Source organism: Bos indicus, chromosome 3, assembly GCF_029378745.1.
Source record: "Bos indicus isolate NIAB-ARS_2022 breed Sahiwal x Tharparkar chromosome 3, NIAB-ARS_B.indTharparkar_mat_pri_1.0, whole genome shotgun sequence".
In the NCBI taxonomy this organism is placed as follows: Eukaryota; Metazoa; Chordata; class Mammalia; order Artiodactyla; family Bovidae; genus Bos; species Bos indicus.
In genome coordinates, this window is record NC_091762.1 from 12,051,949 (window position 1) to 12,073,471 (window position 21,523).

Genomic DNA, 21,523 nt, shown 5'->3' on the forward strand with positions numbered 1-21,523 from the left:
TGTCAGGCTAGATGAATCACAAGCTGGAATCAAGATTTCTGCGAGAAATATCAACAACCTCAGATATGCAGATGTCACCACCCTAATGTCAGAAAATGAAGAGGAACTAAAGAGCCTTTTGAGGAAGGTGAAAGAGGAGAGTGAAAAAGCTGGCTTACAACTCAACATTCAAGAACTAAAATCATGGCATCTGGGCCCATCACTTCATGGCAAATAGAAGAAGAAACAGTAGAAGCAGTGACAGATTTTACTTTCTTGGGCTCCAAAATCACTGTGGATGGTGAATGCATCCATGAAATTAAAAGATGCTTGCTCCTTGAAATAAAAGTTAAAACAAACCTAGACAGCATATTAAAAAACAAAGACATCAGTTTGCTGATCAAGGTCCGTAGAGTCAAAGCTATGGATTTCCAGTAATCATGTACAGGTGTGACAGTTGGACCATACAGAAGGTTGAGCACCAAAGAACTGGTGCTTTCAAATTGTGGTGCTAGAAAAGACTCCTGAGAGTCCTTTGGACAGCAAGGAGATCAAAACCAGTCAATCCTAAAGGAAATCAACCTTGAATATTCATTTGATGGACTGATGCTGAAGTTGAAGCTCTAAGACTTTGGCCACCTGATGCAAAGGGCTGATTCACTAGAAAAGACCCTGATGTTGGGAAAGATTGAAGGCAAAGGGAGAAAGGGTGACAGAGGATGAGATGGTTAAGTAGCATCACCAACTCAATAGTCATGAGCTTGAGCAAACTCTGGGAAATAATGAAGGACAGGAAGCCTGGTGTGCTGTAGCCCATTGGTCCCAAAGTCAGACCCGACTTAGCAACTGAACAACAGCAAAAAAACTTACTTGATGAAATGAGAAACTTTAGGTTTGTTTTTTTTTTTTTACTAAAGTACATGCTAATAAGTATGATGTTTACACAAAGGATCCTGATGTAAATCTCTTATTAATGATGTAAAAATTAATAAACAAAAACCTCAATTAAATAAAGTCAGGAAACCCAAAGTGGGGTTTCTCAGGATTTCACATGGCTCACCATGATTGCAGATGCCAAATTGCAATTCTCTGTTCTTCCTGAATAGACCCATCTTGTCTGGGGATATATCTGGTCAAACTGCAAGGAGGAGGCAGTTTGAGTTTGGGTGGGAAGAAGAGGAAGAAGAGTTAACTACCTGAGGAATGGAGGCTGGAAACAACAGGTTGGGAGCAGGGCAGAGAGACCAAGGACATAACAGATGGAGGAGGAGAGAAGGAAGCCCAGAAGAGGAAGAAGAGGGGAGTAGAGAGGAACAAGAAGAAAGACGAGGAGAGTGGCAGAGGGTGGGATGGGAGGAGGAAGGAGAGGAAGCTGAGAGGGAGGATCAGGAGGATGATTGGAGAGAGAAGTGGGGCAGAGCTGCTGATTCTTCATCTCAGCTTTTGTGGGCAACGTTGGTCCTAATCAGGGAACAGGAAGCAGCTGGTACTTGAGTTGTGGCCCCACTGTGGACCTGCAGCTTCCCAGGGAGCTCCACTGCTGAGCATACACTGAGCTATGTTGGATGAGGGACAGCTCTGAAGGAGGAGAAAGGATAGGGGTTTCTCAGGAGCTGACTGAGAAATACTGAGAAACGGGGGAGCTGAGAAAAACCAGAATTGGAAGCCAAACTCAAGGGATAAGGTGGGGACAGGTGTGAGATGACTGTGACCAGAGGGGAAAAAAAGAAAGAAAAGAACTAAGAGATCTGCTCCCTGGACCAGCAAAACCTAGAAGAGAAATCTGGGCATGCTGGGATACACCTTGATTATAAATCAAGTTGGTTGGATATCTTAGGGGAGTCTGGTATTCTTCCCTGGGTTACCAGACCTCCCTGAGGATCCTTCTTGATGCATTGGTCAAGACTTAAATCATTGGTGCTTATGCCACCAGCAATCTCATATCCTTTCTAACAATTGTCTCTTGGTGCTCCTCCATACACAATCTAGCTCTTTAATTCCATCCCCTCAGGACCCAGGTGTGAGCACCCCTCCCTACACTATTTCACAGGCTTATCCTACATTTCCTCTCCACCAAAAGAAATCTCAGCTTCCCTGCTAGAAAAATCTACTGCCTCTTACAATGATGTGCCTTTTACTGGCGTCATTTTCCCTCCCACTCTGCTTCAAGATTCCCCTTCACTTTTCTGGCTTCATTCATCTGGTCTGTTTGCTTATCACCCCTCACAGCAAGTACTTTGCACTCCTGGTGGCTCAGATGGTAAAGAATCTGTTTTCAATGAGGGAGACTCCAGTTTGATCCCTGAGTCAGGAAGATCCCCTGGAGAAGGGAATGGCTGCCTACTCCAGTATTCTTGCCTGGAGAATTCCATAGACAGAGGAACCTGGCCAGCTACAGTCCACAGGGTGGCAAAGAGTCAGACACGACTGAGTGACTGTCGCTTCACACTTCAAAAGGAGCTTTGGACTGAGAGCAAGATAAACTCTTGGATAGACACTTGCTGGATATAGTAGTATATTGGAGCGATCATAGCATTCTGATCTTAGTTTTCTTATCTGTAATATGATTAAGTGAAAAGAACTGAATATGGCAAGCAACACGTCTGGCTCCAACAATTTTGTGTCTTACTATGCTCCTACACCTTCTGACCAGTGTGTTCTCCTCTTTCACTACTCTGCCTCTCCCTCCTCTCTCATTTTTCTGTGTCTCCCCTTCATTATCCACTAAGCCCTTATCTCAACTCTTGGTCTTCTTCTCCATCTTTTCATAGTCCCTACCCTAAAACCTAATCTCATCTTTCTTTCTGAGTCATTTTCAAATCTAAAGCATTGTTTTATCATGTGATTCTTGGATTCCAGTGTTCAGTTCAGTTGAGTTCAGTCGCTCAGTCATGTCTGACTCTTTGTGATCCCAGAGACTGCAGCACGCCAGCCTTCCCTAACCATCACCAACTCCCAGAGTGTACTCAAACTTATGTCCATTGAGTTGGTGATGCCATCCAACCATCTCATCCTCTGTCATCTGCTTCTGCTCCCACCTTCAAACTTTCCCAGCATTAGGGTCTTTTCTAATGAGTCTGTTCTTCACATCAGGTTGCCAAAGTATTGGAGCTTCAGCTTCAGCATCAGTCCTTCCAGTGAATATTCAGGACTGATTTCATTTGGGATGGACTGGTTGGATCTCCTTGATGCCCAAGGGATTCTCAAGAGCCCTTCTCTTGCACCACAGTTCACAGTCTTCTCCAGCACCACAGTTCAAAATCATCAATTCTTCAGTGCTCAGCCTTCTTTATGGTCCAACTCTCATATCCTTACACGACTACTGGAAAAACCATATCTTTGACTATATGGATCTTTGTCACCAAAGTGATGTCTTTGCTTTTTAATGGACTGTCTAGGTTTGTCATATTTTTCCTTCCAATGAGCAAGCATCTTTGAATTTCATGGCTGCAGTCACCATCTGCAGTGATTTTGGAGCCCAGAAAAATAAATTCTGTCACTGTTTCCAGTGTTTCCCCATCTATTTCCCATGAAGTGATGGGACCAGATGCCATAATCTTAGTTTTCTTAGTATTGAGTTTTAAGCCAACTTTTTCAATCTCTTCTTTCACTTTCATCAAGAGGCTCTTTAGTTCTTCTTAGCTTTCTACAATAAGGGTGATGTCATCTGCTTATCTGAGGTTATTGATATTTCTCCCAGGCACCTTGATTCCAGCTTGTGATTCATCCAGTCCAGCATTTCTCATGATGTACTCTCCGTATAAGTTAAATAAGCAGGGTGACAATATACAGCCTTGACGGACTCCCTTCCTGATTTGGAATCAATCTGCTGTTCCATGTTCAGTTCTAACTGTTGCTTCTTGACCTGCATACAGATTTCTCAGGAGGCAGGTCAGGTGGTCTGGTATTCCCATCTCTTGAAGAATGTTCCATAGTTTGTTGTGATCCACACAGTCAAATGCTTTGGCACAGTCAACAAAACAGAAGTAAATGTTTTTCTGGAACTCTCTTGCATTTTTGATGATCCAGTGTATGTTTGCAATTTGATATCTGGTTCCTCTGCCTTTTCTAAACCAGCTTGAATATCTGGAAGTGCCATGTAGGGCCACCCAAGATGGACGAGTCATGGTGGAGAGTTCTGACAAAACGTGGCTGACTAGAGAAGGGAATGGCAAGCCATTTCAGTATTCTTGCCTTGAGAACCCCATGAACAGTGAAAGTGAAAGTGAAGTCGCTCAGTTGTGTCTGACTCTTTGCAATCCCATGAACTGTAGCCTACCAGGCTTCTTTGTCAGTGGGATTTTCCAGGCAAGAGTACTGGAGGGGGTTGTCATTTCCTTCTCCAGGGGATCTTCCCAACAAAGGGATCAACCTGGGTCTCCCGAATTTCAGGCAGACGCTTTACCCTCTGAGCCACCAGGGAAGACACCATGAATAGTAAGAAAAGGCAGAAAGATAGGACACTGTAAGATGAACTCCCCAGGTCGGTAGGTGCCCAATATGCTACTGCAGATCAGTGGAGAAATAACTCCAAAAAGAATGAAAAGACAGAGACAAAGCAAAAATAATACCCAGTTGCGGATGTGACTGGTAATGGAAGAAAAGTCCAGTGATGTAAAGAGCAATATTGCATATGAACCTTGAATGCATGAATCAAGGCAAATTGGAAATGGTCAAACAGGAGAAGGCAAGGGTAAATATCGACATTTTAAGAATCAAAGAACTAAAATGGACTGGAATGGGAGAATTTAACTCAAATGACCATTATATCTACTACTGTGGATCAGATCAGATCAGATCAGTCATTCAGTCGTGTCCGACTCTTTGCGACCCCATGAATCGTAGCACGCCAGGCCTCCCTGTCCATCACCAACTTCCGGAGTTCACTCAGACTCACGTCCATCGAGTCAGTGATGCCATCCAGCCATCTCATCCTCTGTCGCCCCACTGTCTTCTTGCCCCCAATCCCTCCCAGCAAAAGAGTCTTTTCCAAGGAGTCAACTCTTCACATGAGGTGGCCAAAGTACTGGAGTTTCAGCTTCAGCATCATTCCTTCCAAAGAAATCCCAGGGCTGATCTTCTTCAGAATGGACTGCAGTCCAAGGGGCTCTCAAGAGTCTTCTCCAACACCACAGTTCAAAAGCATGAATTCTTCGGCGCTCAGCTTTCTTCACAGTCCAACTCTCACATCCATACATGACCACTGGAAAAATGATAACCTTGACTAGACGGACCTTTGTTGGCAAAGTAATGTCTCAGCTTTTGAATATGCTATCTAGGTTGGTCATAACTTTCCTTCCAAGGAGTAAGCGTCTTTAAATTTCATGGCTGCAATCACCATCTGCCATGATTTTGGAGCCCAAAAAAATAAAGTCTGACACTGTTTCCACTGTTTCCCCATCTATTTCCCATGAAGTGATGGGACCAGATGCCATGATCTTAGTTTTCTGAATGTTGAGCTTTAAGCCAACATTTTCACTCTCCTCTTTCACTTTCATCAAGAAGCTTTTGAGTTCCTCTTCACTGTATGCCATAAGGGTGGTGTCGTCTGCATATCTGAGGTTATTGATATTTCTCCCAGCAATCTTGATTCCAGTTTGTTCTTCTTCCAACCCAGCGTTTCTCATGGTGTACTCTTCATATAAGTTAAATAAGCAGGGTGACAGTTTTGGTATTATGGGTATTTTCTTGATGTACTCCTTTTCTTATTTGGAACCAGTCTGTTGTGATAGAATGTGGTCCACTGGAGAAGGGAATGGCAAAGCACTTCAGTATTCTTCCCTTGGCAACCCCATGAACAGTATGAAAAGGCAAAATGATAGGATACTGAAAAAGGAACTCCCCAGGTCAGTAGGTGCCCAATGTACTACTGGAGATCAGTGGATAAATAACTCCAGAAAGAATTAAGGGATGGAGCCAAAGCAAAAACAATACCCAGCTGTGGATGTCACCAATATCAGTGCTTCTCAAATTTTAATGCATTTATAAACCCTGCTGGTTTTGCTGAAATACAAATTGTGTTTCAGGAATTCTCAGCTGAGGTCCAAGATTCTATATGTCTAACAAGGTGATAACTCTGTTCCTTATCACTGAAACATTTTAAATAATATGAGTCTACACTCTGCCTTCTGCTTTTTTATTTAGGTACTTATAAATCAATTTGTTCAATCACTCTCATGTTCAATTCTTTGCGACCCCACGGACTGCAGCACGCCCAGGCTTCCCTGTCGTTCCCTATCTCACTATTGTTCAAACTCATGTTCATTGACTCAGTGATGCCATCCATCCATTTCATCCTCTGTCATCACCTTCTCTTCCTACACTCAATCTTTCCCAGGATCAAGGTATTTTCCAGTGAGTACACTCTTCACCTCAGGTGGCCAAAGTATTGTTGCTTCAGCTTCAGCATCAGTCCTTCCAATGAACATTCAGGATGGATTTCCTTTAGGATTGACTGGTTTGATATACTTGCAGTACAATGGACTCTCAATATAAAGAAATATTTTCATCCAAATTAATCTCTAGAGTTAAAAAATAAGAATGGTCAAATATAAAACTGTTTCTCCTCAACTGCTCAGAGAAATGACTAAAAACTAAGATCACTAAGTGCAGTCCCTTGGCCAAGTGAAAAGACCTTTAACCAGAAGAGCATCAAATGTCTCAACTACTACAAAGATGACAGGAAGAAGAAAAATTTTTTTAAGATCATAAATTCAGAATAAATTCAGCCCAGATTTTTACTTACAATATACTACATACAGATAAGACATTTTGCCATAGATACAAATAGTAAAAAGACATGGACTTTGTTCTCAAGAAGCTTATAAAATAGAAGGGAAAGGGGAAATAAACAGCTACAACAAAGTGTGTACAGTGAGGAGGATTTTTAAAAGTTCAGTTAAATTACAATGGCAGTTCAGACAAGGCAGAGACAGCTTCCACTTGTGAATGAGGGAAGACCCTCTGGAGGAAGTAACATCTGAAATAAGCCTGATGATGCACTCACATTTGAATACGTGAAGGATCCTAGGGCCTTATTCCATTCAGAATTTAAAATCCCCAACACAGGTTAGAATGACAAATTCTGCAAAAATGCATTTAGCTTAATTGACAACTGATCATTAAGCAAAAAAACACAACAATTAAAAACTCTCTGTAAGGAGAGTGGAAAGGCCATCATCACCTAAGTCTGTTTAAATGTGTCCTGAGTTCCTGGGCAGCTGGGATCTCATTCCAAAGGGAGAACAGAGCTTGGGGATTCACGGTGTGTCCTAATGAGAACAAAGATGGAAGTTACTCTACATGGAGTGGAGGTAAGAAATGACTGCTAAGAAGGAAGAGGGCTGCAAAGAGGAAAACTGATGAGATAGAGAAGAAAAAGGATAGACAGACAAGTGGGAACTTGAAAAAGGGCAGGAAGGATGCACACAAAGAACTCACCAGTGCTTCCAAAGCCAAAATGCAAGACCTGCCATGAGCACCAGGGTCACAATCACTGCCAAGGCGATCCAGCCCACTGAGCTGTGATGATCTGCAGACAGGACACACACAGGTGTCCTCACAAACCCACCCACTGTTTTACTGCATTTCTGTGCTCTTCCTTTGTTACTGGAGTGTCACCACAGCCTCTCTTTCTTCCCTATTTCTTCTCTCATCCCTCCTTCATCTAACCTCAAGTTTCCCTATGTCTCTAGGGTTCTCATTTTCAACTCCTATATTTTTTATTTTATTTTTATTCCTTTTGGGTCTGGAGTCCCTAGAATCCCCAATTTTTCACTTGGCTCTCTTAGTCTGCCTGAGGACCACCTATTCCCATCCCAGCAGAGGCTCCAGTTCTTCCTCACCCCAGTAGAGGATGATGTCCTGGCCTCCTAGACTGCTGTGCCTCACCCGGCAACTCAGGCCAGATGCCTCAATGGCTTCCACATCCAAGGAAACCCGAAGATACGATGTCCCATCAGAGTTAGGTAAGACGTCACTTCTCTGAGTGCCCTGTTGCTCCTGCTCACCCCGCATCCACATCACCCAAATAGGCTTTGGGTAGAAGCCAGAGACTGTGACAAACCAGCGTCAGTTGTCCAGGGCCAGGACTGGGGCCAAGGGAGAGCCAGGCTCTGGTCGTACTGCAGAGGACAGGGAAGATAGTCAGATGAGGACTCTAATGCAGACCGAGAAGTTCAGATTTTCACATCAATTTAGATAGGCACACTTTCCCACATTGACCCTGGCCTGATTCCTGGATCAGGAAGGTCCTCTGGAGAAGGGATAGGTTACCCACTCCAGAATTGTTGGGCTTCCCTTGTGGCTCAGCTGGTAAAGAATCCACGTGCAATGCAGGAGACCGGGGTTCGATCCCTGGGTTGGGAAAATCCCCTGGAGAAGGGGAAAGGTTACCCACTCCAGTATTCTGGCATGGAGAATTCCATGGACTGTAATAGACCATGGGGTTGCAAAGAATCAAATACAAGTGAGCAACTTTCACTTTCCCATATCTAGGATGGTCACCCATTGTCCCCTCCCCCTCTTAGTTCCTTGTTAGGAAATGAAAAGGTATGATTTTAGAACAAAATATTAATGAAAAGGGGTGTGGGACTAACCTTGTCTCTGGAGATATGCCTTCCCGGCATCAAGAAGACCCAAGAGGAAACGTGGGCAGGTATCACTGAGCAGCTTGTGTATTATTACTGGGTTCTCTGGAACAAATTGAATAGTCTTCTGAGGACCTGAGCCCTCTTCCACCCTCTGGAGAGGACACCCATGACTTGTTCTGAAAGCTCAAGAAGTCTGATCCTTGATAAGCAACCCTCATAAAGCCTACTGGGGCTTCCCCAGCCTGCAGCTCACAGCCTTTTGCTATCTGTACCTCAAAGCGATCTGGCAAAGAAAATTAGAGAAAAGAGGGCATAAAAAAGATAAAATTGATCAAAGGATGATGGAAACAGAAGGGAGAATTTCAGATGATTTGAGGAAATGAAGCAAGATTGTTTTCATCACATATTCAGAGAAAGGGGAATTATTGGCAACTGGGAATATAGGAAGAGATGGATGACATAAGGAGGAGGGTAAAATATTTAAAGAAGGCAGTGTAAATTATATGAGCAAGAGAATAAGGAAGGACTTAATGTGAGAAAGTGGGGGTTAAAATAACCCAGGATGAATGAAATACAATAGATAACACTGAATATATAGATAACACTGAATATATAGACATAGATGCCTAGTTGGAAACTGGGGAAAGGGGCTCTTGCAAGTGACCAAAGTGCAAGATAATAAGGCACAAGCCTGCAGTCAATGAGAGAGGAGTCTGTAAATAGCAGAAGTCTTGAACCTTCTGTGAAATCAGGGTCTGGATTATACCCTCTTGCCAAAAGGATACAATTGCAATGCTATGGTTTGGAGAGTTAAGTTCAGAATTGATCTGAGGCTGTTTCTTAGAGAAATAAACTCAGTAAAACCCACACACCCCCTACCATATCCCCAGTCCCTGTTAAGGAAAATGAACTTACATTCAAATTGCCATTTCCTGGCATGGCTGTAAAATGCCTGAACAAATCTAATGAAGCTCATGTGAGAAAAACTTTGCAGTTCCATCAACTCTCATTGCTGAAGTTGCCCTTGGACCAAGGCCACAGGTAAATAATAGTGCCAGGGTTGCTCTTCCAGCAATGAGTCTGCAACTCACCCAACCAGCCTGAGCCCAGACTTTGCACCCAAGAACTGTTGTGAAAGGATAGGACACAGATGACTTCGAAGGAAACGGGCTCCTGAAAGTCTGTGGTAAAAGAACAAAGACAATGAGGAGGGGCATTGAGAAGGAGAGACTGGAGAATGAAAGGTGCCAAAGAAAGGAAACTCAGAATCTAGATGAAAGGCAAGATATCTCAGCAGACACATGCCTGCCCCAGGGCCCTATGTGCTATGAGAGCACAGGGGTCTGCGTCAGGGATGCTCAGAATGAAACTAGGCTGATACTCTCAATCTTCTGGTTTGGGAAACCACCCCATACACATAGGTATGCACGTGCGCGTGCACGCACACACACACACACACACACACACACATTCACACACACATATACCCACCTTCTGGAACAGAGTTCTTATTCTCTTCATTGTCTCCACCCACGAGGAGAGCCAGGAGCAATGGAAGTTGCAGAAATAGCATCTTATTTGCAGATGTTTTTTTCTCTCAGAAAAGTTGGTCTTTGATTTCTGTTCTAAGCAAACCTACCACACAACACCACTACTCTGACTTCCTGCTCTTACCAATGAACCTTCCCTTTATTCACTGTCTGAAGAAAAAAAAAAAAAAACAATCTGCTCCTTCCCTAATCCCAAGACCGCCTACCCAAATGCTCATTTCTCTTCCAGTTCTGACTCTCTTCTCTGGCTTCCAAGTTCTCTCCTTGTCACCAGCTTCCATCCTGTTCATCTTCCCCAATCTAACTGTTATGGACCAAGTCTTATGTGGTATTTAAAAGTGAATGTACCAGTAAGGACTTTTTCAACCTTGAAATAAAAGCATGAAACTAAATGTCTTCCCAGCAACCTGCTTCAAGTTCTCATGCCACTGCTCTTTTCTGTTACTCTGTCTTTCTCTTGCCTTTTTTTTTTTTAATATTTCCTCAAATATTCTCTCCCCCTTTCTCACTCCCACCTACCTCATTCACGCTTCTGAGTTCTCACCCATTGCTTTATTAGCTTTTTCAGGATCCCCTATGATTTCCCTAAGAAACAGTATAAACTGACACATATTCTTCATTATTCTTAGGGAGCAGCCAGTAGCCATCACAGAGATCACAGGAGCATTGCAGCATAAAGAAAACCCTCCTCTGTTTGACCTGCATTGACATATAGTCACTCATCAAACAATCACGTAGCACCTGCCTGAGGACAAGCATCTGTTACACTTGTGAATCATGTTACACACAATGCAATAACCTTATTCAAAGACTTTTTAGATCCTTAGGGTATAAAACACTGAAACAAGAATTGTAAATCTTGCTGTGTTGAGACTTATTATAATATATAAACTCTAGACAAAAATAAACACACACACAAAAAGCATTCTTGAAACAACATTTTCCAAAATGGTGACCCTTAACTGTTTTGTTTACCCAACAGGATCTTGACTTCAGAGATTGTCCTGAGGTGTTACATATATAGCCTATGTGTGTGTGTGTGTGGGGGGGGGGGGGGGGGGGGCGAGTTTTAACTGAGTAAATTTGAAGATCTTCTGGCTTTATTCAATGATTCTTGAATTGGACAACATCCCATCTAGCAACTACAAAGGCACTCAGAGAAACAGCATAGAATGGAAGGTTTTTATAAAAAGGGCAGGTCAGGTGAGCTATTTATCAACAGAAAAGAGTATTTTAGACCAGGACATCTTCTTTTTGAGGGGAAGGGAATGAGAGAGTCAGTTCCTAGGCAGATTGATAGGGAGTCTAGGGGTCCCCAAGGAGAGAGGGGTCTGGAATTCTCAAGGAGGAAGAAAGGACAAACTTTTTTTCTTTCTCCACATTCCTTAGGATTATATAACAATAATGTATCCTGCCTAAGGACAGTCTTTGGATTCAACCTTCTGTTATCTTAAAATGTAAATTATGGGAGTAGGTCTGATGAGGTCTTTACAACCTCCAGACATTCTTTGGATTATATAACATCGTTGTTAACACTAGCAAGCGGGTACTCTTTCTGCCCCCTTCTGATGCCTATGTCAGAAGCTTTCTCTATCTCCTTTAAACTTTAATAAAACTTTATTACACAAAAGCTCTGAGCAATCAAGCCTCGTCTCTGGCCCCGGATTGAATTCTTCTCCTCCGGGAGCCAAGAATCCCAGTGTATTCGCGTGATTCAACAACAACCTTTCATCTTGGGGGCTCGTCCGGGATCCTTCAAGACAAGGTAAGGATGCTTGGAGCTTTAGTTCTTTGTTCTCTTAGTGAACACGTTTTCTGCTGTGCTTTACTAACTCTACCGTGTGCTTGTGTGAATGAATGGCATGCCCTGCTTGAAGCAAGTAAGGAGCCCTGCTCTGCGGTTCCACAGTGATCTCATACGGCTTATGGCAGAAACCTGTCGGGGCGTTATACTGACCTGCCAATGCCAAGAGGCACCCAATGTCTCCTTCAGGAACCGACCAGAAATGGGCAAAGCGTGTGGACCGAACTCTCCTTTCTCGGTCAAACTTTTCGGTCTCTTTGACCATTTCATAACTCCTTGGGAATTAGAAGTACTAACCTAATCTATCGGATCATAGACTTTCAAGGGACTTGTGATCTATACTGTTACTACGTACTGTGGCTTAGGTCCAAGACTTGAATTGGTAGTCAAGAAAGCGCCTAGCCTTCCTAGGAATCAAAAGTTCGGAACCTGGATGGAGCTCTAGCTCCAAGAACATCTCTGAGGTTAAAGGTTACTCAGATTGGGACTGCAATGGGTTTTTTTCTTTGGTAACACCGGCTCTTAGTGGATCAGAGAAGGCTGTTATACTGGTGTGGTGATGCTTGGAAAGAACATCTCAGTTTTATGTTCACTTCGGTCTTATTGTGATCAGGAAATACTGTTCACTTCGGTCTTATTGTGATCAGGAAATACAGGGTCGTGCACAGGCACTCAGGTGACAAATGTTTACCACAGCAGTCTTAGCTTGGGAGGCATTCCAGAAGGTTACTCTGATTCACCCTGGGTGACATCAGAGGCAAGCAAGGTTAAAGGTGAAGAGCTGGACGTCAAGTAGGGATGCTACCAAGTCTACCCCTGGTACATCCCCACCCCATCTCGGTGGTAGAACCGGGAGGGACGAGTACGGTGCCTGCGTTGGTAAGGGGCAGACTAAGTCCAACCAGGAAGGAAAAGATTTTGGTGTAACGTCTGTCTACACTCCCATCTATAGCAGGGAGGGATGCCTCCGGTAGAAAAATGGCCTTGGTCGCTTTTTTTCTCTCTTACAGATGGGAGCTAACAATTCCAGCCTCACTCCTTTGAACTGTATCCTGAAAAACGGGTAGATTTGATCTCCAGGGCTTAAAGAAGACACACCTGGTCTTCCTATGTGATACTGCATGGCCACGGTATCCATTGGAGGATGGCAAATGGTGACCAGTTGGAGGGTCTCTTAAGTATAATACTGTTCTACAATTAGAGCGGTTCTGTAAGGAACAAGGGAAATGGGTAGAAGTAGCATATGTGTTGCCCTTTTTCTCTCTGTGAAATATGCCAGACTTATGTCCTAAGGGTATAGATTTGGGCGTGAAACTTTCAGCTCCTTCCTGTCCTCTTACTTTGCCCCCGTACCTGGGACTCCAAACTGGGATTCAAACTGCCCACATGGAGGTCCAAACAACTCCTGTCTCAGTACGACCTCAGACTACTCTGCTTTCAGTAGAAACTCAGACCATCGAAGTAAGAGATGAGATGGAGGACAGGAGACAAAGAGAAGAGGAAAAACAGGTTTCCCCAATCTATCCCTGGGATCATATGCACAGAGCAGCCAGAGAGACTGAGGAAGAGCCACACAAGCTGTCTTTATGAAACACCCACTGGGAGAAATAATCAGTCTATGAGAGTTAATAAGCCTTTCTCTTATCAATAAATACAAAGAATCAAGGAGGATCTGGGAGACTATTTAGAGGACCCAGAAAAATATATTAGAGCTTTTAAAGGTGTTACTCTGCTTTATGATCTCACTTGGAAGGATGTGATGTATATCTTGGGACAAACGCTGACTCCAGAGTCAAAGACTCGAGTTTCGGGAAAAGCGGTTGCTTATGGAGATGAATGGCTTGGTAATGAATCAGTAGGGAAGAGGGAGAACGAGATAGCGGCCCTCCCCACTGGGAATCAGGCAGTCCCAACTATAAGAACCAGACTGGGACTACAACACAGCTAAAGGAAGATGGGATCAGAGTCATTTTGTTAGATGTATTCTTGAAGGACTTAGGCAGGTGCATTCTAAGCCTTAAACTATGGCAAATTGGCAGACATAGAACAAGAGGAGAAGGAAGCTCCTGGTAAATTCCTAGATAGACTGAGAGAAGGCCTTCGCAGATTCTCTGAGATTGATCCCGAAAGTGAAGAGGGAAAAGTGATCTTAAATGATAGATTTCTCACTCAGTCAGCTCCAGATATCCGCCGTAAGCTATTAAAACGGGTGCATGGACCAAATCAGTCTTTAGATACTCTGTCACAACTGGCTCAGACAGTCTATTATGGTAGGGAATATGAGGAAAGAGAGGCAAAAAAAGACAAAGGAAAATGCAGAAGCCTTCGCCATGGCTATGAAAAACGTTCTTAAACAGCCTGAGAAAAATGCCCAGAGGGGCCCAGGTGAAAAGGGATGGGCTTGCTATTACCATGGAGAGGAGGGGCATCTCAAGTGGGATTGCCCTCAGGCATCTAAGCCGCCCCCAGCTCCATGTCCGGTCTGCAAAGGATCACACTGAAAGAGAGACTGCCCCCAGAGGCTTAGGTCTCCAGGGTCGGACTCTCAAGACAATCAGGACTGAAGGTGTCCGGGGGTCCCCACACAAGCTCCCGTCCTAATTACACCTGAGGAACCCAGGGTATTAATAATTGTGGGGGGCCAATCCGTTGATTTCCTTTTAGATACTGGGGCAACTTATTCTGTGCTTACTGAAGGCCCTGGCCCACTTTCTTCCCGATCCGCTTCCATAATGGGACTGTCTGGATGAGCCAAAAGGTATTATTTCAGTTATTCTTTATCTTGAAACTGGGATTCTGTGCTGTTTTCACACGAGTTTCTGATCGTGCCAGAATCTCCCTCACCCCTTTTGGGAAGGGATATACTGAGCAAGGTCCATGCCTCTGTTTTCATGAATATGGAGCCCTTCCTTTCTCTCCCTTTAGTTGAACAAAATGTAAATCCTAGAGAATGGGCTGATGGAAAATCTGTGGGTCGAGCACAAAATGCTATTCCTATAGTTGTTAAGCTCAAAGACCCGCACGTATTCCCACATAAGAAGCAGTATCCATTGAAGCCTGAGGTTAAAGAAGGGTTAAAACCCATCATCGAAAACTTAAAGGAGCAGGGACTATTAATTCCCTGTAACAGTCCTTGCAACACTCCTATTTTGGGTATAAAGAAATCGAATGGTAAATGGAGACTAGTTCAAGATTTACGAATAATAAATGAGGCTGTAGTTCCTTTACACCCCGTGGTGCCTAATCCTTATACTCTATTGTCTGAAATTCCTGAACGGGCCAAATATTTCTCAGTAATTGATTTAAAGGATGCCTTCTATTCAGTGCCTTTGGAGGAAGAAAGTCAATTTCTATTTGCCTTTGAAGACTCTACCCAGCCAGCTTCTCAGTTAACCTGGACAGTTTTGCCCCAGGGATTTCGTGACAGTCCTCACTTATTTGGACAAAGTTTGTCACAGGATCTACAAAACTTTAATAGCTCTGAAGCGGTGGTGTTACAATATGTAGATGATATTTTGCTCTGTGCTGAGACAGAGGAAGCTTGTTTGCGAGCCTCAGAAGATTTCTTAAACTTTCTGGCAGGCTGTGGTTACAAGGCATCAAGAGAAAAGACTCAGCTTTGTCAACAATCAGTTAGATATCTGGGCCTAATCATATCAGAAGGGACTAGGGCCATAGGCCCTGAGAGAATTAAACTTATACTAAATCATCCTCTACCTATGACTTCAAGACAGTTGAGAGGATTTTTGGGAATCACAGGTTACTGTCGCATTTGGATTCCGGGTTATGGGGAACTTGCCCGGCCTTTATATAAACTTATAGCTGAAACTCAGCAGGCCCAAACCGACTAACTGGTTTGGTCTCCAGAGACTCAAAAGGCTTTTAAGGTTTTTCAGACTGCTCTCCTGCAAGTTCCAGCTCTGAGCTTGCCCACAGGATCAGAATTTAATTTGTCACTGAAAGAAAAGGTGTGGCATTGGGAGTTTTGACACAACCCCAAAGGCCTCACCAGCAACCTATTGCTTATCTAAGCAGAGAATTAGATGTAGTTTCACGTGGGTGGCCCCACTGCCTAAGAGTAATTGCGGCAGCGGCTTTATTAGCACCTGAAGCTTTAAAAATAATTAATGGACAAAACCTTACTGTACTGACTTCTCATGATGTGAGTGGAATCTTAAATTCTAAGGTTAATATTTGGATGACAGACAGTAGGCTTCTTAAGTATTATTGTTGTTAGAAGGACCACTAACTAAGCTTAGTTTGTGGAAATTTAAATCCTGCCACTTTCTTTCCTGAGAAGGAAAATGAAACACCTGATCACGATTGTTCTCAATTCTAACTTTAAACTATGCAGCTCGGGAGGATCTAAAGGATACCCCATTAGACAATCCTGACATGGAAATATTTACAGATGGCAGTTCTTTTGTTCAGGATGGAAAGCGTAAAACAGGTTATGCCGTGGTGACTGCTGAACAGGTTTTGGAGGCAAAATCTCTCCCCCAGGGAACCAGTGTTCAGATAGCGGAGCTTGTGGCTCTGACCCGAGCTCTAGAGTTAAACAAAGGGCAGTGGATGGGCCTGATAATCTATGTGAGTTTTCTTCTGCTGACTCCAAAAATCCTGAGTCTGCCGTTGGATCCTCAAGACAATGTCTTCCTGTCCTGGGCTCACTCCTATGCTGCATTCCACAATCAGTCTAACCTCTGGGTCTGTGGAGCACTCCCCTCTTCATCAGTGGAAGGCTTCCGGAGGTGGACATCCCCACTTCAAGGAAAAGACTTTCTCCAAGTCTGTGAATACCTTCAACAACAATCACATGCGATGCCTCTTCTTTATCTGACGACATCTACCAACCCTAAAATGGACTGGTGCAACGCTTTGTACTCTAACTATGGACATAATGTGACTTTTAATTTTGATTATACATTGTCTCGGTTCAATGACTATTTTGCTGCATATAAGGTAAACAGGTCTACATCTAATGGTTTTTTACCTGACGTTTATCAAATATGGAATGAGGTTACATGGCTAACTCCTGAAAAAGGACGTTTAATATCTACTGCCTCTATATGCTGGGAACGAACAGAGCCATCCCCAAAAGTTAGCCAACAACTTAATTACAATGATTGGAAACAAGTGGGATTTTTGTCTCAGGAAACATGCAATGTAATCATTCCCGTGTTTTCCAATCCCAGTTCAGGTTCTCCCTTTGTCTGGCCAGGTACAAATTGGGACTGGATATCTCAGTCGCGCTGGCTTGCTCCAAACGGGACTTATTGGATATGTGGCTCTTACCTATGGGCATGGCTTCCCCTCGTTGGATAGGGAGATGCACCCTGGGTCTAGCATGGCTTTATATTTTCAGAGCTTCCAGAAAAGCCTGCTAATTTACCCCACCTTAAAACTCGGTGGGCAAGGTCTGTATTTCATTGGTATGATTATTTGGCTGCAGCGTTTGTTCCCTCTTTGGGAACTACAGGTGTTATGTTATGAGTGGATGCTTTGACTAATTTTACTCAACAGGCATTACAGGATTCTCAAAAGGCTATTTCAGCTCTTAATGCTGAACAAGCACAATTTAGAAAGGTGGTTTTACAAAACAGATTGGCTCTAGATATTCTGACAGCTGCACAAGGAGGAACTTGTGCCATTATTCATACCCAATGCTGTACATATATACCTGATATGAGCACGAATGTTACTCATTTTACTAACCACATGAACAAGATGATTAGGGCCATGGATACTCCTGAAGCCTCAATTGCCTCAATTTGGAAGACGTTAACTAGTTCCCCATGGTGGACAACTATCTTAATTACAATAATTCTGGTTGTTTTGTTCTTGCTGTTTGCTCCCTGCATCTGTAACTGTATAACTGGATTTGTTTCTAGCCGCATGAAAGCTTTTAAGTTACAAATGGTTGCTCAAACTCCTGCTACTGCTGTAGCTTCCTCCAGCTACTATTTGGGGCCCCTGGATCAGATATCCTCAATATGAGGATTAGGAGAATATGTTGCCTCACCAATTTAGGGACAATGCCCCTTGTCAGCTCGGAAGTAGTTATGGAAAGAGAACAACGCCCCTTTTCCCTAGGCAACATAATTCTCCTAAAAGAAAAGGGGGGAATGAGAGAGTCAGTTCCTAGGCAGGTTGATAGGGAGTCTAGGGGTCCCCAAGGAGAGAGGGGTCTGGAATTCTCAAGGAGGAAGAAAGGACAAACTTTTTTTCTTTCTCCACATTCCTTAGGATTACATAACAATAATGTATTCTGCCTAAGGACAGTCTTTGGATTCAACCTTCTGTTATCTTAAAATGTAAATTATGGGAGTAGATCTGATGAGGTCTTTACAACCTCCAGACATTCTTTGGATTATGTAACTTCGTTGTTAAACACTAGCAAGTGGGTACTCTTTCTGCCCGCTTCTGATGCCTATGTCAAAAGCTTTCTCTATCTCCTTTATACTTTACTTTAATAAAACTTTATTACACAAAAGCTCTGAGCGATCAAGCCTCGTCTCTGGCCCCAGATTGAATTCTTCTCCTCCGGGGGCCAAGAATCCCAGTGTATTCGCGTGATTCAACAACAACCTTTCAGGAATAGCGAGAATTTTATCATGTAGATTGCCTCTTCTTTCTCTGGAGGATGGAGAGGGCCTCACAGGGAGATTATCCCATTGGTGCTGATCAGAAAATCCCAAAATAGTTGATTAAGATTACATTTCTGGTGAAGGTTGGATATGCAGTTAAGTCAGATATTGAATCTAGATTTGGCATCATGCACTTTACCCAAGTGATTCCACTATGGGCCTGTGGTTTTCTCTTCAACAACCCCTACTCTACTGGATCCCCAACATCTAACAGAGTGCCTGGCAAGTGGTAGGTGCTCAGTGAATATTTTTTAGTGTTGGCATAATTTGATACAGGCATCAAATGATATGGCATGTTATAGTGATCTTCAACATAAAATTATTCAAGACATCAGAAAACATTACTTACCCTTACTTGATGAAGTGATAAACTTTAGAGTTTTACTTCAGATTAAAGTATATGCTAATAAACATGAAGTTTACAGAAAGGGTCCTGCTGTAAATCTCTTATTTATTATGTAAAAAATAATAAACAGAAACCTCAATTAAATAGAGTTGGGAGACCCAAAGTGGGGGCTCTCAAGCTTTCACATGGGTCACCATGATTGCAGATGCCAAATTGCAATTCTCTGCTCATCCGGAATAAACCAATCTTGTTTGGGGATACATGTGGTCATCTACTTGTTTTAGGGCAACACATAATAAGAAGCCACTGGAATATATAGGAAGTAAAGTTAATAGAATATAATGAAGTCATTTATCCAAGATTATTTTCCTACTGGTCTTACCTGAATGCTTCATGCTTGCTTTATCATATGCTGCTGTCTGCTGGAAATGCTGATCTTCCTCATTCATGGTGTTTGTAACTGTCTAAAGTCACTAAAATATTTGTTTATGCTACTTATAACCTGGATAGATGTATTTAGGCTATTTATTTTGTTAATTCTTAGTATATAAGCAAACAAAAATTATTTCAGGCTAATTCAAGGAAGGAATTTTTTTTTAATTAAGATTAGAAAATAAAAAGCTAGCAAGAGCTTCACTTGAATATTTGTAATTTTTAAAAGCTGGACAAGCAAAATCACAACTTTTCTTGAAACCATCACATCACTGAAGTATCAGGGCCACCAATTAACCCAAAAGTTAAGGAAAGGCAGATTCCTCCAAGGGAATATGAGATGCAAATCCTTGCTTACTTGGAACAGATGTCATATGCTGCACAAGCCAGTGAGAATAATTCACATAAAATTGTTTGTAAACTCCTAAAGGCATGAGTATCTACACACTGAGAGTTACAGATAAGAGAAAGTCACTCAGTCGTGTCTGACTCTTGGTGACCCAATGGACTACCAGGCTCCTCCATCCATGGGATTTTCCAGGAAAGAACACTGGAGTGGGTTGCCATTTCCTTCTCCATACAGATAAGGGAAATTCACTTTTTTTCCATGGACCTCACCAGGGTCTCCTGAAAGATTGGAATCAAGGATATAGGCCACAGAAATCTTTCCTCATGGTACAAGACTGAGATCTGAGATAGGCAAGAAGTCCCAACCAGATCTTCTCCACTATCTCCCACACAGAAAAGGAGGGAGGGTGGAAGTGTGGGAGGGGGAAGGGAAGAAAGCTCCGTTGTCTTCAGGACATAGGTGAAGACACACAGCAGCTGGAGGAAGGAGAAAAGTGAAGAAGCGACACTAAAACAGCCTGTCCTTAATTTTTAGAGGTTCCATCCTGCCGAGAGCAAGGTGGAACACTTAGAAGGCCTAAACCCCAAAACTGAAAGACTAGGCACCTGCCTAAGAATGAGACTGAGTCAGAATAAAAATAATGCTCCTACTCAGTCTCCCAACCAGATGAGCCAGCATGGAGTAGTAGGAACTTTCCACTGCTGCACAAGAGGCAACAGTGTGGTCATAAATCTTGAAGCACTTCACAAAGGAAATACCAAAGCCTGTGAGTGAAGCAGACATTAAGAAAAAGTCTCTATCCACACTGAACAAAGTAATGCTAGAGGAATTGGAAGACTGTTAAACAACAACAAAACATGAATCAGGTTAACACCTAACTGACACACTCAGTGTTTCACAAAAGTCTATTTCAAGACCAAAAACATGAAAGAAAAAAAAAAAACACTGTTTACTTCAGTGTCTCTTGTACACAATATAATTGCATTTTAACCAGGAGTTATTAAACACACACAAAAGAGTCATGAAAGTAAAGCATCCAGGAAACTAAGATAGTCTGCACTTGCCATAAGATTTCCTTTGCCCTAGAGACAGTGACTCTAACCAATTAAAACAGACAAACAAACCAAACACACACACACACACACACTAAACAAACATAGCTTGAAAGACAAAGAGAGACAGAACGAAGTTGATTTCCAAAGAAAGGGAAAAGATTTATGTCTTAGAACCATTAAAAGCCCTTTTTCCCTGCTTTTTACATATGAGGTCCCATATTTACATTTTGTTCATTTCAGTTCAGTTCAGTCGCTCAGTCGTGTCTGACTATTTGTGACCCCATGGACTGCAGCACGCCAGGCCTCCCTGTCTATCATCAACTCCTGGAGTTTACCCAATTGAGTCGGTGATGTCATCCAACCATCTCATCCTCTGTCATCCCCTTCTCCTCCTGCCTTCAATCTTTCCCAGCACCAGGGTCTTTTCAAATGAGTCAGCTCTTCACATCAGGTGGCCAAAGTATTGGAGTTTCCACTCCAACATCAGTCCTTCCAATGAACACTCAGGACTGATTTCCTTTAGGATGGACTGGTTGGATCTCCTTGCAGTCCAAAGGACTCTCAAGAATACTGGACCCCAAAACTGTGTAGCCACCAGTGCTTACACCCTTCACTGTGGACTGGGGAAAACCATGGAGGGGGCAGTTTGAGTTTGGATAGGTAGAAGAGAAACAAGAGTTAATTAACTGAGGAACGGAGTCTGGGACCAACAGGTGAGGAGCTGGGCAAGGTCACCAGGGGACATAACAGGTGGAGGAGGAGAGGAGGAA

General features: G+C 43.0%; 1 long non-coding RNA gene across 1 annotated transcript; it reads right to left on the reverse strand.

The window, feature by feature from the left end:
* Positions 1-5,928: 5,928 nt before the first annotated feature.
* On the reverse strand, positions 5,929-8,662 carry LOC109556983 (uncharacterized). The gene is made up of 3 exons (XR_011565237.1): positions 8,577-8,662; positions 7,420-7,510; positions 5,929-7,250 (listed from the first exon to the last, which is right to left on the reverse strand). It is a non-coding gene; the product is annotated as an uncharacterized lncRNA (long non-coding RNA).
* Between the last annotated feature and the right edge of the window lie 12,861 nt (positions 8,663-21,523).